This window comes from Aquarana catesbeiana, linkage group LG11, assembly GCF_042186555.1.
Source record: "Aquarana catesbeiana isolate 2022-GZ linkage group LG11, ASM4218655v1, whole genome shotgun sequence".
Taxonomy (NCBI): Eukaryota; Metazoa; Chordata; class Amphibia; order Anura; family Ranidae; genus Aquarana; species Aquarana catesbeiana.
This window is the reverse complement of record NC_133334.1, coordinates 200,417,158-200,433,994: the sequence shown is the minus strand read 5'-3', so window position 1 is coordinate 200,433,994 and position 16,837 is coordinate 200,417,158.

Genomic DNA, 16,837 nt, shown 5'->3' with positions numbered 1-16,837 from the left:
AGATGGCCTTAAAAAAATACAAGGTTGAGGGATTATTGGCACTCAGACTTTATAAAGAATGCAATAAGAATTGTAAGGGTGCAATAAGGATGGCTAAGATAGAACATAAAAGACACATAGTGGAGGAGAGCAAAAAAAATCCCAAGAAATTCTTTAACCACTTCAGCCCCGGACCATTTGGCTGGCCAAAGACCATAGCACTTTTTGCGATTCGGCACTGCGTCGCTTTAACTGACAATTGCACGGTCGTGCGACGTGGCTCCCAAACAAAATTAATGTCCTTTTTTCCCCAAAAATATAACTTTCTTTTGGTGGTATTTGATCACCTCTGCGGTTTTAATTTTTTGCGTTATAAACAAAAAAATAGTGACAATTTTGAAAAAAACATATTATTTTTTACTTTTTGCTATAATAAATATTCCCAAAAATATATAAAAAGCATTTTTTTCCTCAGTTTAGGCCGATACGTATTCTTCTACATATTTTTGGTAAAAAAAATCTCAATAAGCGTTTATTGATTGGTTTGCGCAAAAGTTATAGCGTCTACAATATAGGGGATAGTTTTATGGCATTTTTATTAATATAATTTTTTTTTTACTAGTAATGGCAGCGATCAGGGATTTTTTATCGTGACTGGGAAATTATGGTGGACACATCAGACACTTTTTGCGCTATTTTGGGACCATTCACATTTATACAGCGATCAGTGCGATTAAAAATGCATTGATTACTGTGTAAATGTGACTGGCAGTGAATGGGGTTAACACTAGGTGGCGCTGTAGGGGGTAAGTGTGTCCTAGGAAGTGATTCTAACGGTGGGGGGGGGCTATGTGTGACACAACACTGATCACCGCTCCCGATTACAGGGAGTTGTGATCAGTGACAGTGTCACTAGGCAGAACGGGGAAATGCTTGTTTACATCAGCATTTTCCCATTCCTCCTCTCCGTGAGACGATCGCAGGTATCCCCTATTGAGTCTATGGGACCCGCGATCACACTCACGGAGCTCGCGGCATGCGCATGTGATGGCAAGGCGGCAAATTTAAAGGGACTTACCTGTACGCGCATTTGCCTGTCCGTGCCATTGTGTTGACGTAAATCTACATGCGGCGGTCGGCAAGCGGTTAAGCATGTAAACAGAATTTATTTTTCTCCTCAGTTTTCATGAGGAAATCAGGGGGCTTCAGTACCCAAAACTGCAGTGTTTATCCTCATGACACATCACAGGAAGCACCTCCATGGTTAACAGAAATTGGGACTTTAGATGAAGCAGTTGAAATGCGGAGGTAAGAGTAAAAAAATGTATTCATAACAAGTGTGATCAACCAAAGACACTCACATGAGTACAGACAAATAGGCTGCGCACCCCACAAGATGCATAAAAATACTACGAAAAACCCCCTAACGGGGCTTTAGAGCAGCCAATGAAATACAATATAGATAGTCAAAAAATTAATTTTATTGGTACAAAAAATTGTATAAAACAGATAAGTTCTGACCTATAAAGTCAGGACATGAACTGGAGTACAATATAAAAATCACAACGGACAGTGCCCGTGATTGGAAACAATGTACAATACAGTGTATTTAGAACAACTAGATCATGGGTATTAAAATCCTGACGCGTTTTGACCCTCACTGGGTCTTCTTCAGAGGATAGTTGTCAACTGTAAGGATGTAAGCATATATCAAACATAGCGTAACAATCAACAGTGATGGACTTATGTGTGTATAACGCAGCATATCTGCATAAAATTACATAATTACCCGTCACAGAGTTCCCGATAATTCAGGATATTCGTGATGATGTGGTCCCTCTGTAACATCACCTGATGCTGCCAATACATTTCATGCCGCCTTAGCACCCACGGTGGGGTTTGTGCCTCTGGCTCACTCTGTGCCATTTACCACGTGTCGCACTCACTGCCGGGGTTGGTAAGTGTGCTTGGCCAACTATTTTAAGTACTATTTTTCTCTATTCCCCTCTATACAGAGTGTGGTTTACTATATGTGTATATTTCACAGGAATCTGTTGCATCTGCTCCTGATGAGTGGAGACACATCCACGAAACGCGTCAAGCTATATTTGATGCTACAGTTATACCAATTATGCCTCGATGTCACCAACATTATTTTTGTACAATTACACCTATATATATACCATGTGATTACAGATACAGTTACCAAGCATGCCGCCCTTGGCACTTGCAGGCCATATTGCTACTTTATATATTACTACTCTGATTATTATGTATTCATTATTATTATGTGTTCATTTGTATATACTTTTTTTATCCATCATGCCTATACCTTGTGCTAATTATATGTGTATGTATATATATGAAATTATTTTTCTACTATACTTGTTATGAATAAAATATTTTTTACCTGAATGTACCTGATACCGGGATGGAGGCGCTTAACCTTGCCTCATTTAAAGTCCCAAAACCCCCCTTTTTTACAGATCCATGGTTAACAGAGGACAGAATTAAAAGTAGACTTGGGAAACTTACATTAATAGACCAGTTAGCCTAACATCAATAATATGTAAACTCTTGGAGGGGATGATAAGAGACTATATACAAGATTTTAGTAATGAGAACGGTATCATTAGCAGTAACCAGCTTGGAATCATGAAGAATCGTTTTTGCCAAACCAATCTATTAACCTTCTATGAGGTGGTGAGTTGCCATCTAGATAAAGGAAGGCCCATAGACGTGGTGTATCTGGATTTTGCAAAAACATTTGACACAGTTTCCCATAAACGTTTACTGTACAAAATAAGGTCCGTTGGCATGGACCATAGGGTGAGTACATGGATTGAAAACTGGCTACAAGGGCGAGTTCAGAGGGTGGTGATAAATGGGGAGTACTCGGAATGGTCAGGGGTGGGTAGTGGGGTCCCCCAGGGTTCTGTGCTGGGACCAATCCTGTTTAATTTGTTCATAAACTACCTGGAGGATGGGGTAAACAGTTCAATCTCTGTATTTGCGGACGATACTAAGCTAAGGAGGGCAATAACTTCTCTGCAGGACTATGACAAAGCGCTGATGCGCGAAACGCATCGTCAAGGCAACCTCATGACAGTGGTCCTACCCAGAACCATGCCACAGTGATCATCCATCCATCCACTCTCGGGAGCTTCACATTGCCCAACAGCAGTGTCTTCCATCAGCATTACCAGCTCTATTATTTCCCTCCTGGTTTGCTTTTTATTTTTAACCACTGGATCCTCTGAGTGACACCATCCATTAGTGAGGCTTTTCACCTTAGAGGGGACACAGACCGGTGAGTCGGCGGCTCAGTGGTACCAGCTGACTCTATGGCGGCTTTCCTGGGAGAAGCCGCGCCCTCTCCTTCCAGCTGGGCTGACGTCATCGCCCCTCGTCACGGAGCCTCAGAGAGGCTTTTCTCCTCACGGCGGAGCATTGGCTTCCCTTCACGCTACATCCACGAAGCAGCTCTCTGGAGCCGGTGAGTCATCTCCTCTGGATCCCACAGTCAGTGGGGAGTCTGTGAGTCCCCTGTTTCTTGTCTGGGCTCCCTCCTTCCCTCCATCCCCCTTCTTTTTTGACTTCAGCCTGGGGCTAGGCAGTTGGATGGATCTCCCGTTTTTGGTTTCCTGTTGCTGATTGAACTATCTGTCTTCTTCATGTTCCCAATCCAAGTGCAATGTAATGCTCTGTTATTATGGGACTATTTTTACAATCTGTTTTTATTATCTGTTTTTATAATCTATTTTCATGAAAATTCTCAGTTTTCATTTTGGGCCGTTGCAATTTGATTTTGACATCCAGAGCGCGGGACATTCTTTGTTTTTTGCTTTTAATCTGTATCTATCAGTTACGGTTGTTCCAGCTGCACTGGTTTCCCGTTCCCCCTCCCCCCCTTTCCTTCCTCCGAGTTCAAGTCATGCTAATTTGCACATTACATGTTATGTATTACATGGTGTGTTGATTGTAAATTATATGTTACACACCACATGTCTTGATTGAGCTCCCTAGGTGTACATTCACTGGCGCTAGGTTGTTATTATTGTTGTTTTCTCTGCAGGATGTGGAAACCTTGGAAAAAGATCTGAACAAATTAATGGGGTGGGCAACTACATGACAAATGAGGTTCAATGTAGAAAAATGTAAAATAATGCATTTGGGTGGCAAAAAATATGAATGCAATCTATACACTGGGGGGAGAACCTCTGGAGGAATTTAGGATGGAAAAGGACCTGGGGGTCCTAGTAGATGATAGGCTCAGCAATGCCAATCTGCTGCTAACAAAGCAAACAGAATATTGACATGCATTAAAAGGGGGATTAATTCCAGAGATAAAATGATAATTCTCCCGCTCTACAAGACTCTGGTCTGGCCGCACCTAGAGTATGCTGTCCAGTTCTGGGCACCAGTCCTCAGGAAGGATGTACCGGAAATGGAGCGAGTATAAAGAAGGGCAACTAAGCTAATAAATAGTCTGGAGGATATTAGTTATGAGGAAAGTTTGCGAGCACTGAACTTATTCTCTCTGGAGAAAAGACGTTTGAGAGGGGATATGATTTCAATATACAAATACCATACTGGTGACCTCAAAATAGGGATAAAACTTTTTCGCAGAAGGGAGTTTAACAACACTCGTGGTGACTCATTAAATTAGAAGAAAAGAGGTTTAACCTTAAACTATGTAGAGGGTTCTTTACTGTAATGCTGCATACACACGATCGGATTTTCCGACAACAAATGTTCGATGGGAGCTTGTTGGAAATTCCGACCGTGTGTAGGCTCCATCGGAAATTTTTTGTCAGAATTTCCGACAACAAAAATTTGAGAGCTGGATCTCAAATTTTCCGACAACAAAATCCTTTGTTGGAAATTCCGAGTGTGTGTACACAATTCAGACGCACAAAATTCCACGCATGCTCTGAATCAAGTACGAGACGGAAGCGCTCGGTCTGGTAAAACTAGCGTTCGTAATGGAGATATCACGTTCATCACGCTGCAAATTTTGAAATCTTTCAATGCAGCGCATTCTCTTCTTCTTTAGAATGCTAGAATAATGAAGTTGTTTTGCAGCTGATATTCACACAGAGTTCTGACACACTGATTTCTTTATTATTTCTTGTGATCTCATGAATATAAATTTTTTTTTCGCCAGATCTCGAGAATAATGTTTTTAATTTTTGTTTACAGTTAACTTTTTTTTTTTTTTGAAATCAAGATCTCCTGTTTTTTTTTTTTTCCAGTGATCACCATAATATTTTTTTTTTTTTTAATTTTGTGCGTCAAGTTACCACAACACCATTATTATCTTGTATTTTTTAACCTTAAGGAGATTGGTTGGTTGGTGTTGGTGTCCCTTGTTAATTTGACATTGTATTTTTGAAATGTACCTGCCTACTCACAAACAAAGTGTCCTTTTTTAATTATAACACAAAGCCAATAATTTAAGAAAAATAAATATACATTTATTAGGGGTCATAACAAGATAAAGAGGAAGGCAACGCTGGATAAACTGGTGAAATTAGCGAAGCCTTTGTACCCCAGGGCACACATAAACTATTTGACAGGCAAAATTGGAAGCCTGAGGAGTCCATTTAACAGGGAGCACAATCCAGTCCAGGACTCCGAGAGATCAGGAACAGCAGCAGATGACATATATGTCCCCAGGCTGTGGTCTTACCACAGCCTGCGTCTTTTGCCAGACCAGACCGAACCCAGGCCATCACTATCTTGTCTTCCTTACACGCTTGCTTCCAGGCTGTGGCTCTGGTGTTGGAGTTGTGGCAGGAGGTGGAGGAGGAGGAGGAGGATGGTCCAACTCACACAGGTGGGTTTTGCTTGAGATTTCACCCCTCAACCCCTTATTTAGGACCTTATATATCAGTTCTTCACAGAAGAGAAGTTGGCCCACCTACATTTCCTGCATTTTGTTGGCAGCCATGCAGGCATAGGCCTCCATAGGACTGGTGGGGGTTGTGAGGGCTGCAGAAGCCTGCCGAATTAACCCAAGTGCTGACTCTTCCACGCTCCTCCCCTTCCTGGGCCTTTTTTGTTGAAGAAGGGGAGGGACCTGGGATTCAGTCAGGCTACTGGGCCTGGGCCTGGCCACCTCCTGGCTGCCACTTACCCCCACCAGCTCCTGGCTGCCACTTTCCCCCGCCACCTCCTGGCTGCCACTTTCCCCGCCACCTCCTGGCTGCCACTTTCCCCTGCCACCTCCTGGCTTCTACTTTCTACAGCCTCCTCCTGGCTAAGGATTTCCTGTGTGAAAAAGGGACATAGTTTTAGTTTATTGATCATCAATCACACACAATTTTGAGAAATATGTTGAACAATGCTATACCTGACTCAAGCTGGGCTCCTCCACATCTTCTTCCTGTGTGGAAGGCCCAGGTTGGATGTCGGAAGCCTCAGCTGGGGTGGAAGGAAGAGTGGAAGGAAGGGTTGAGAGTGATGGCCTGATTTCAGTCTGGTCTGACAGAAATCAGTCTGTCATAGTGCCACAGCCTGGGTACATAAATGTCATCTGCTGCTGCTCCTGATTTCTGGGAATCCTGGACCTTCTCGCGCTCCCTATTATATGTGCTCCTCATGCCACCAATTTTGCACTTCAAATAGTTGAGGTCTGCCGTGGGGATCTGTGGCTTCACAAATTCCAGCAATTTATCCAGTGCTGTCTTCCTCTTTAGTCGATTTGTATAAAAGGGGTGTTTTGTCTACCACAGACAGGGAAGCTCTCTGTACAAATCAATGAATTGGGGGAGAGAAATCATGATCGTTGAATTGATCCATTTTCTCTGCAAGACACAAAAGACAAACCCTAATGTCAGGCTAAACTCGCATAATCTTGTCCCAATATAGGCCTCAATCTCTAAGCAGTATAGGCCACTGATGCCCCAAGTTAAAATTGTACTTTCGTTAGAACTATCGGCGCTTCCGCTACTCCATCCTCCACTCACAGATCATACGTACGACGCATGCGTGTTACGCTTTATATACACTGCACATGCTTGAAACTCCGCCCGCCCATGACCTTCTATCTAGTGTATTTCCTTCCCCTTGTCTTTCGGCGCAGTGGGAGAGCACATGGCGGAGAGACAACAGGTGCATGAAGACAGCAGCAATGACGAAAGCCCGGAGCCACAAACATCCAGATCCCGGAGGAGATTTAAGGCCTCTAATATGTCCTTTGTGGAGATGGTGGACATCTTGAAGAGGGCCAACTATGATGGGAAGCATGGACCGTACCCGAACCCAAATGTCAGAAAGACCAAGATCATGACTAAAGTTGTGAAAAGTCTGCAGAAGAATTTTGGGGTACAGCAATCCAAGCATCAACTAAGGAAACGATGGTCAGACCTCAAATTGAGGGAGCAGGATCCGTACAGAAGAATCAAGAGTGCTGCAAAAAGTAAGTATTTTGTCGTGTGTTCCTATTCTTCTTATTACATTTGTGCTGCTCCATGTGCTTTTCTTTACTGTTGTACAGTTTAAAATGGCAAGTTTCAGGTCCGTGGGCACAGTAATAGTTTGTAGTAAACATTGTTCATTCGCCCACTAATACGATGTTTTTGCCAGGTGCAGGTTAACTATATTTGTTCAGGCCTATTTGTAATAAAATAAGTTTAGTACATTGTTGTCTAGATGGGTTTGTAACTAGAATGAAATGAAAACTTGATTCAGTGTAAGGAAAGGACACTCAGCAACTGTTTACACATCTGGACGCAGGAGTACTAGTGTGGGATACCAGAACAAACTCTTTAGGGTGTCCCACACAGGTGCTCCAGTGGATACTAGGGGTCACTACATGTGTGATACTTTACCCAAAAAGGTAAGTATTCAGCTTTAATAAAGGGAAATAATCATGTCTTCAGCTTGGAACTCTGCCAAAACTGACAATTGTAAGACACTTCCAAGCAATGTTTCATATTCCTATTTCTGGCCTCAAATATCTGTGTGATAAGTATACCATTTTTTTATTCACATAGGGGAGAAAAGAATTGGGACATCAGAGGACACCAGGGACCCACAACCTCCTAAAGAAGGGGAATCCCAAAACCACAACCTGAGGATGTGGAGGAAGGAGAGGTTTATGAAGTGGGCAAAATAGTGATCATAACAGGTGAGTGTCTGAGACCACAGCTTCAGGTAATAGATGTATGCCTGCATATTTATAATACATGGTGTGTTATTTTATTTTAGATGATGTGGATGTTGTGGAAGAAAAAACTCATTTCACAAGTGCAAATGCACACGTCCTCATCGGGGAGATCATGGTGTGCAATGATTTACAGAAGATCAAGGAAGACATCAATGATGTTGAAAAAAGACTCAAAAACATCATTGATGTTATAGGCAGAATATAAACACACCAAAATTTTACACATTTTTGATTTTTAGTAGAACTCTTCTAAAAAATGTTGAAATCCAAATTTTGAAGATGCCATCACATGATATTAATGTACGCGTTTTTGTGGGTGCAACCCCTTCCTCACAACTCAAGTAACTGAGAGGAAGGGGTTGTACCCCCGAGACACGTCCATTGATCCCCCATGATGGGAGCTAGCACATGCTGACCTTACACATGGGATCAGGAGGGAAATCCCCATTTTGACTCTCAATTTGTGTACATCTTCAAAATTTGCTTTCACAGGGGTGACATCACACTATCTGATGAAGGCAATATCAACGCAGTTTGGATATACTAATGTCTGATATTGCCTTCAATTTATCAAAGTTGAACTTTGTAAGTTCCTGCGTTGTATATTGTTTTATGTTTTGAAAAACATGCCTGTTTACCACAAAAAGGGATATTTCTACTGTCCCAAAAAAAAAAAAAAAAATTACAAAAAATATGTTGGTTTGTTCAAAAACCCTTTTCTAAACGCACATGTGAACGTGCACAAAGTAAACATTTTTCTACTCAACAATGTGTGGCTTCTTCTTTCAATGCTCAATAAGAGTTTTTGTTTAAGTTGGTATTTACAGTGACAATGGGGGTTATTTCCTAAAGGCAAACAAATCCACTTTGCACTACAAGTGCACTTTCAAGTGCACTTTTGCAGTACACTTGTAGTGCAAAGTGGATTTTCCTTTAGTAACTAAACACCCACAGTGCTTTATAATTTACATAAATCAGGCCATTATCGTCACTCCAAAAAATTAATTTAGGGTGCTGAAAATTATGAATATTATTATAATTAATGCATTACATACATTAACAACAAAAAGAAGGTGTGTATGTAGCAGACACCTCATGTATCAAAGAAATTACGTTGGAACTATTGAAGAAAATGGCCAAAAAAAAGCTCATTGGAGAATCTAGGAGACAGCTAAAAGAAACACAAGCAGTAAATCAAAGGAAACATTTTTCATTTTAAAATACAAATTTATTTTAAAAATACATTTAAATACATATAATGTGATGTTAAAGGATAAAACTTACCCTAATATAGTCCTTCTGCAGGACCTGAATGATGGCAGAACAGGTCTCTGGAATAATGATTCCCAGAGCCTGGGGGGAGATGCCTGTTGAGAACTTGATGTCCTGCAGACTTCTCCCCATCACCAAGTACCGCAAGGTGGCGACGAGCCCCTGCTCGGGAGTGATGACTTGCCGCATACAGGTGTCATGCTTCGTAATATAAGGGAACAGCAAAGCCAACAGACGGTGAAAAACGGGGTCAGTCATCCAGAGATAAATCCTGAAATCATCAGGATTATTCTCACGGATCTCCCGCAACAAAGGCATATGAGAGAATTGGTCATGCTGGAGCAAACAATTTTTGGTCCATGGACTCCTCCTTGCCCTGTTCACGGACTGGACTTGGGTCAAAGTAAGAACCCCAACACCAAGCCCCTGCACAGCACGAACTGTATGATGAGAACGTACCCACAACATGGCTTCAAAATGGTCGGCTGGTCAGAACGAACTAATGCCCCGTACACACGGTCGGACATTGATTAGACATTCCGACAACAAAATCCTAGGATTTTTTCTGACGGATGTTGGCTCAAACTTGTCTTGCATAAACACGGTCACACAAAGTTGTCGGAAAATCCAATCATTCTGAACACGGTGACGTAAAACACGTACGTTGGGACTATAAATGGGGCAGTAGCCAATAGCTTTCGTCTCTTTATTTATTCTGAGCATGCATGGCACTTTGTCCATCGGATTTGTGTACACACGATCGGAAATTCCAACAACGGATTTTATTGTCAGAAAATCCGTGTGTCGGAAAATCTGATGGAAAATGTGTGATGGAGCCTACACACGGTCGGAATTTCTGACAACGAGGTCCTATCACACATTTTCCGTCGGAAAATCCGACCATGTGTACGGGGCATTACAGAACACACTGAAAATCAGAAGCGAGCGGACAAAAATGCACTGAGAATCAAATACGTACTATAAAAGAACACACTGAAAACCAGATATGAACTGACTACACGCACTGAAAACCAGATACAAACCCACAAGCACAAACTGAAGAGCAGTAACGATCTGGAAAGCACCAGGCTGAAAAGCACAAATCGTCTCTCACCAAACTTCTACTAATACGAGATTAGCAAAAGGAGCAAAAGGGTGGCGCACTGGCTATTGAACTTTCTCTTTATAGTGCCATCATACGTGTTGTACGTCAGCGCATTGTTGAAGATCAGAATTTCCAACAACATTTGTGCGACCGTGTGTATGCAAGACAAGCTTGAGCCAACATCCATCGGAAAAAAATCCCAGGATTTAATTGTTGGAATGTCCGATCGTGTATACGCAGCATAAGAGCGGCAAGGATGTGGAATTCCCTTCCACAGTTGGTGGTCTCAGCGGGGGGGCATCGATAGTTTCAAGAAACTATTAGATAAGCACCTGAACGACAGCAACATACAGGGATATACAATGTAATACTGACATATAATCACACACATAGGTTGGACTTTATGGACTCATGTCTTTTTTCGATCTCATCTACTATGTAACTATAATAACAATTAAACATAGTAGATCTATGGGCAATAAGAGGGCTAAGGGAGGGGGGCGCTAGGCTGGGGGAAGCCATAAAAGGGTTGGGACAGGAGCGCAATTAAGGATTTCCAGTACCCATAACGGAACATCAAAAGTCGCATGCAGCATCAGGAGCTGTGAAAGTTGCACAACCAAGTAGTACTTAGATACGTTCGGGACACCGGGACTACTTCTCAACCTAGTCAATGGACCACTCTGGGGCGTTTGTGGGCCCAGATGAAAGTTAAAATTTTATTCTGAAGTCAGCGCAAAAAAAGAAAGCGGGTACTCGGATTGGTGAAGTCCAAAAGAAGTATAGGATCTTGGGGAGCGCGGTCATTTTAACCACGTTGATGCAGCGTATCCATGACAGCAAGGGAAATTGCCAGGAGTCCATAACCATAGTGACAGTGTGGAGGAGGGGCTAATGGTAGCAAAAATAACCACTTGACCACTGGGCACTTAAACCCCCTTCCTAACCAGACCAATTTTCAGCTTTCGGTGCTCTCACACTTTGAATGACAATTACTCAGTCATACAATACTGTACCCATATGAAATTTTTGTCCTTTTTTTCACACAAATAGAGCTTTCTTTTGGTGGTATTTAATCACCGTTGGGTTTCTTATTTTTTGCGCTATAAAAGAAAAAAGACTGAAAATTTGGTAAAAAAATGAATTTTTTTTGTTTCTGTTATAAAATTTAGCAAATTAGTAATTTTTCTTCGTAAATTTTGGCCAAAATTTATACTGCTACATATCTTTGGTAAAAATAAGTACAACTTGGTGTATATTATTTGGTCTTTGTGAATGTTAGAGAGTCCAAATGCTATGGTGCCAATATCTGAAAATTGATCACACCTGAAGTACTGACGGCCTATCTAATTTCTTGAGACCCTAACATGCCAGAAAAGTACAAATACCCCCCAAATGACCCCTATTTGGAAAGAAGACATTCCAAGGTATTTAGAAAGATGTATGATGAGTTTTTTTGAAATTGTCATCTTTTCCCACAATTCTTTGCAAAATCAAGATTTTTTTTTTCTTTTTTTTTTTCACAAAATTGTCATATTAGAAGGTTATTTCTCACACACAGCATATGCATACCACAAATTACACCCCAAAACACATTCTGCTATTACTCCCGAGTATGGTGATACCACATGTGTGAGACTTTTACACAGCGTGGCCACATACAGAGGCCCAACATGCACAGAGCACCTCCAGGCGTTCTGGAGCACCCAGGCCAATTCTTATATTTCTCTCCTACATGTAAAAATAATAATTTATTTGCTAGAAAATTACATAGAACCCCAAAACATTATATATATTTTTTTTAGCAAAGACCCTAGAGAATACAATGGCGGTTGTTGCAACTTTTTATCTCGCACGGTATTTGCGCAGCAATTTTTCGAACGCGTTTTTTTTGGAAAAAAGTTTTGTGCTTTAAAAAAAAATAAAACAGTAAAGTTAGCCCAATGTTTTTGCATAATGTGAAAGATGAAGTTACGCCGAGTAAATAGATACCTAACATGTCACCCTTCAAAATTGCACACTCTCGTGGAATGGTGCCAAACATCGCTACTTAAAAATCTCCATAGGTGACGCTTTAAAATTTTTTACTGGTTACATGTTTTGAGTTACAGAGGAGGTCTAGGGCCAAAATTATTGCTCTCACTCCAACGTTCGCAGTGATACCTCACATGTGTGGTTTGAACACCGTTTTCATATGTGGGCGGGACTTACGTATGTGTTCGCTTCTGCATGCGAGCACACGGACATGGGCGCTTTAAACATTTTTTTTTTTTTTTATTGTTTATTTTACTTTATTTATTTTAGTTTGACACTTTCCCCCCCCCAAAAAAAACATCCTTGTAATAGGAATATGGCATGACAGGTCCTCTTTACAGTGACATATGGGGTCAATAAGAGCTCACATCTCACCTCTAGGCTGGGAAGCCTGAAATAAAAAAAATAAAAAAAACGATCTTGGCTTCGATCGTAGCGGTGAGTCGGTAGAAGCACCGGAGGGTGGCGGGAAGGGGGGGGCATCCCCTCTCGCCTCCCGTAAGAACGATCAAGCAGTGTAACAGCCACTATGATCATTCTTATGGTGTAGGAAATCGCCGGCTGAAAAAGCTGATATCTGAATGATGCCTGTAGCTGCACCCATCATTCAGATATCCCCGCTCAAAGTCAAGGACGTCATATGACTGTGGGCGGGAACTGGTTAAAAATTGCGGGGTATTGCAGAGTATTGTGGAGTAGTGCAGGGTATATTGCAGAGTATTGCTGGGCATATTGCAGAGTAGTGCCGTGTATATTGCAGAGTAGTGCCGTGTATAATGCAGAGTATTGCGGGGTATAATGCTGAGTATTGCGGGGTATAATGCAGAGTATTGCGGGGTATTATGCAGAGTATTGCAGGGTATTATGCAGAGTATTGCAGGGTATTATGCAGAGTATTTCGGGGTATTATGCAGAGTATTGCAGGGTATTATGCAGAGTATTGCAGGGTATTATGCAGAGTATTGCGGGGTATTATGCAGAGTATTTTGGGGTATTATGCAGAGTATTGCGGGGTATTATGCAGAGTATTGCGGGGTATTATGCAGAGTATTGTGGGGTATTATGCAGAGTATTGCGGGGTATTATGCAGAGTATTGTGAGGTATATTGCAGGGATGGCTGAGCATGGAGGGATGGATGGATGTGACTGCAATTGTCACTGAGCACCGCTGTGGGCACTACACATACAGCCCACAGCGGTGCTGCCATCCGATCCCTCCCCCTCTCACCTCGCACTGTACCGATCGGTACAGAGAGGGGCGGGAGGAACCGGCGTCATGACATGACGCCGGTCTGTTGACATGTGATCGCTCCGTCATTTGACGGAGCGATCACATGGTAAACGGCCGCGATGAGCGGCCGTTTACCGTGATCCGTGATGCGCCGGGTCCTCTGGACCCGGCGGTCACGGAAGTTCTCGGGTGCGCGCCCCAGGGGGCGCGCGAGAGCAGTATTCTGGGAGGACGTCCCACGGACGTCCACCCAGAACTAGCCGACCGCGCTGCAGCCGTCTTTCGGCTATGGCCCGGTCGGCAAGTGGATAAGAATAAGAGGGGGTCAGATGGATTCCAAGGATGAGCTAGCCCAACGATACTGGAAAGACGTCTGGAGGTGAGAAACTAGGGGGAGAAACATTCAAGACAGTTGTTTTATGGGGGTTGATCTGTAAGCCGGAGATTGCCACAAAGCGGACCAACAGTCCATGCAAGTTAGGGAGTGTAGTGATGGGGTTAGAGAGGGTCAGGAGTACATTGTCTGCACATAAGTTTAGCTTATAGGATTCACCAGTAGGGATGAGCTTCGAGTTCGAGTCAAACTCATGTTCGACTCGAACATCGGCTGTTCGCCAGTTCGCCGAACAGCGAACAATTTGGAGTGTTCGCGGCAAATTTGAAAGGCGCGGAACACCCTTTAAAAGTCTATGGGAGAAATCAAGGCTTATATGCATGGTATTGTCATAAAAAGTGTTTGGGAACCTGGGTCCTGCCCCAGGGGACATGTATCAATGCAAAAAAAACTTTTAAAAATGTCAGTTTTTTCGGGTGCAGTGATTTTAATAAAGCTTAAAGTGAAACAATAAAAGTGTAATATTCCTTTAAATTTCGTACCTGAGGGGTGTCTATAGTATGCCTGTAAAGGGGCGCATGTTTCCCGTGTTTAGAACAGTTTGACAGCAAAATGACATTTCAAAGGAAAAAATATCATTTAAAACTACTCGCAGCTATTAATGAATTGTCGGTCCGACAATACACATAAAAGTTCATTGATAAAATCGGCATGGGATTTCCCCACAGGAGAACCCCGAACCAAAATTAAAAAAAAAAAAAAAGGTGTGGGAGTCCCCCTACATTCCATACCAGGCCCTTCAAGTCGGAAGAAGAAGATGGAGGAAGAAACCGAAGGAAGAAGGAAGAAGACCCGAAGAAGATGGGTTGTGGGGATGAGGCCTTTGTCCTCATCAACATGGGGCCAAGGTGATTTGGGGGCTGCTACCCCAAAGCACCCTCCCAATGTTGAGGGCATGTGGCCTGGTATGGTTCAGGAGGGGGGGCACTCTCTCGTCCCCCCCTCTTTTCCTGCGGTCTCCCAGGTTGTGTGCTCGGATAGGTGTCTGGTATGGTTTTTTGGGGGACCCCGCGCCATTTTTTTTTTAATTTTGGTGCGGGGTTCCCCTTAAAATCCATACCAGACCTGCAGGGTCTGATATGGATTTTGAGGGGGACCCCCACGCCATTTTTTTTTTTACATTTTGGTTCGTGGTTCCTCTGTGGGGAAATCCCATGCTGTTTTTATCAATGAACTTTTATGTGTATTGTCGGACCGACAATTCATTAATAGCCGTGAGTAGTTTTAAATAACTTTTTTTCCTTTGAAATGTCATTTTGCTGTCAGACTGTTCTAAACACGGGAAACATGCATCTCTTTGCAGGCATACTATAGACATCCCCCAGGTACGAAATTTAAAGGAATATTACACTTTTATTGTTTCACTTTAAGCATTATTAAAATCACTGCTCCCGAAAAAACGGCCGTTTTTAAAACTTTTTTGCATTGATACATGTCCCCTGGGGCAGGACCCAGGTCCCCAAAGACTTTTTATGACAATAGCTTGCATATAAGCCTTCAAAATTAGCACTTTTGATTATTCTTGTTTGAGTCTCATAGACTTTAACGGTGTTCGCATGTTCGAACAAATTTTTTGCCTGTTCGCATGTTCTGGTGCGAACCAAACAGGGGGGGTGTTCGGCTCATCCCTACTCACCAGCAAAGAAATTCTGAAATGTTGGGGTCAGCACAAAGGGCTGCCTCCAGAGACTCCAAGGCCAGGATAAAGAGGGCAGCCCCCTATAGGAAAAGAGGTTGAGAAGCTTGCATAGTGGACAGAAACTGCAGGGGAGGAGTACAGGGCTTAGAGCCAGATCAGGAAAGATTCCCCAAAGCTCTAACATTGTAACACATACCGCAAGAAGTCAAAGAGGAAACCCCAGGATTTTACGTTGGTTCATCATCAGAGTAATGAGATGTATCACTTTGTGAACATTGTCAGCTGCCTGGTCTCCAACCTCTTCTCTATGGATCAGCCGGCGTAAATACTTGTTGATGCGAGAGCACAAAATTTTGCCCAAAAGTTTCATGTGCTCATTTAATAGGGAAATCGGCCAGAAGGCCTTGGAATCCTGTGCTTCCACCTCAGATTTCAGAATCATAGAGATATGCACCCAGAGGACATTGGGGGGAAGGCATCTCACCCAGTCGCATAGCGTTAAAGTAGGCAGCCAGGTGGGAGAACTTGCGGTAGTAGAGGTCGGAGAAGCCGTTGGGGCCCAGGGCCTTCACAGGACAGGTTGACTTGATGGCTAGGGTCACTTCCTGTTCAGTAATGTTCACATTTAACACCTCTTGGGCAGCCGTGAGCAAGGGTAGGCAAAGTTCTCGGGAAAAAAAGCATCAGCCAGGTCAGCATGGAAGGGAGCGAGCTTGCTGTAGAGGGAGGACAGAAAGGCAAGGAAAGACTGCAATTTTCATCAGGTCCACTGGCGGAACAAAATCTTGTGAGTTCGATCAGATGAGTTCAGTTTTTGGGCCAGCATGGCCCCCAACTTGTTCGCACAAGAGTAAAATTTATGTTTTGCCCAGCAAAGGGCTTTTTGGGCCTGATCAGTAGCCTGGCCAAAGGGGAGGATTTTCAGGACGCATCTGCAGCAGACAATTGAGCATTGAGAGTTTGAAGCCTCTGTTCCCGCTCATGTTTATGAGCTGACGAACTTTAGATGA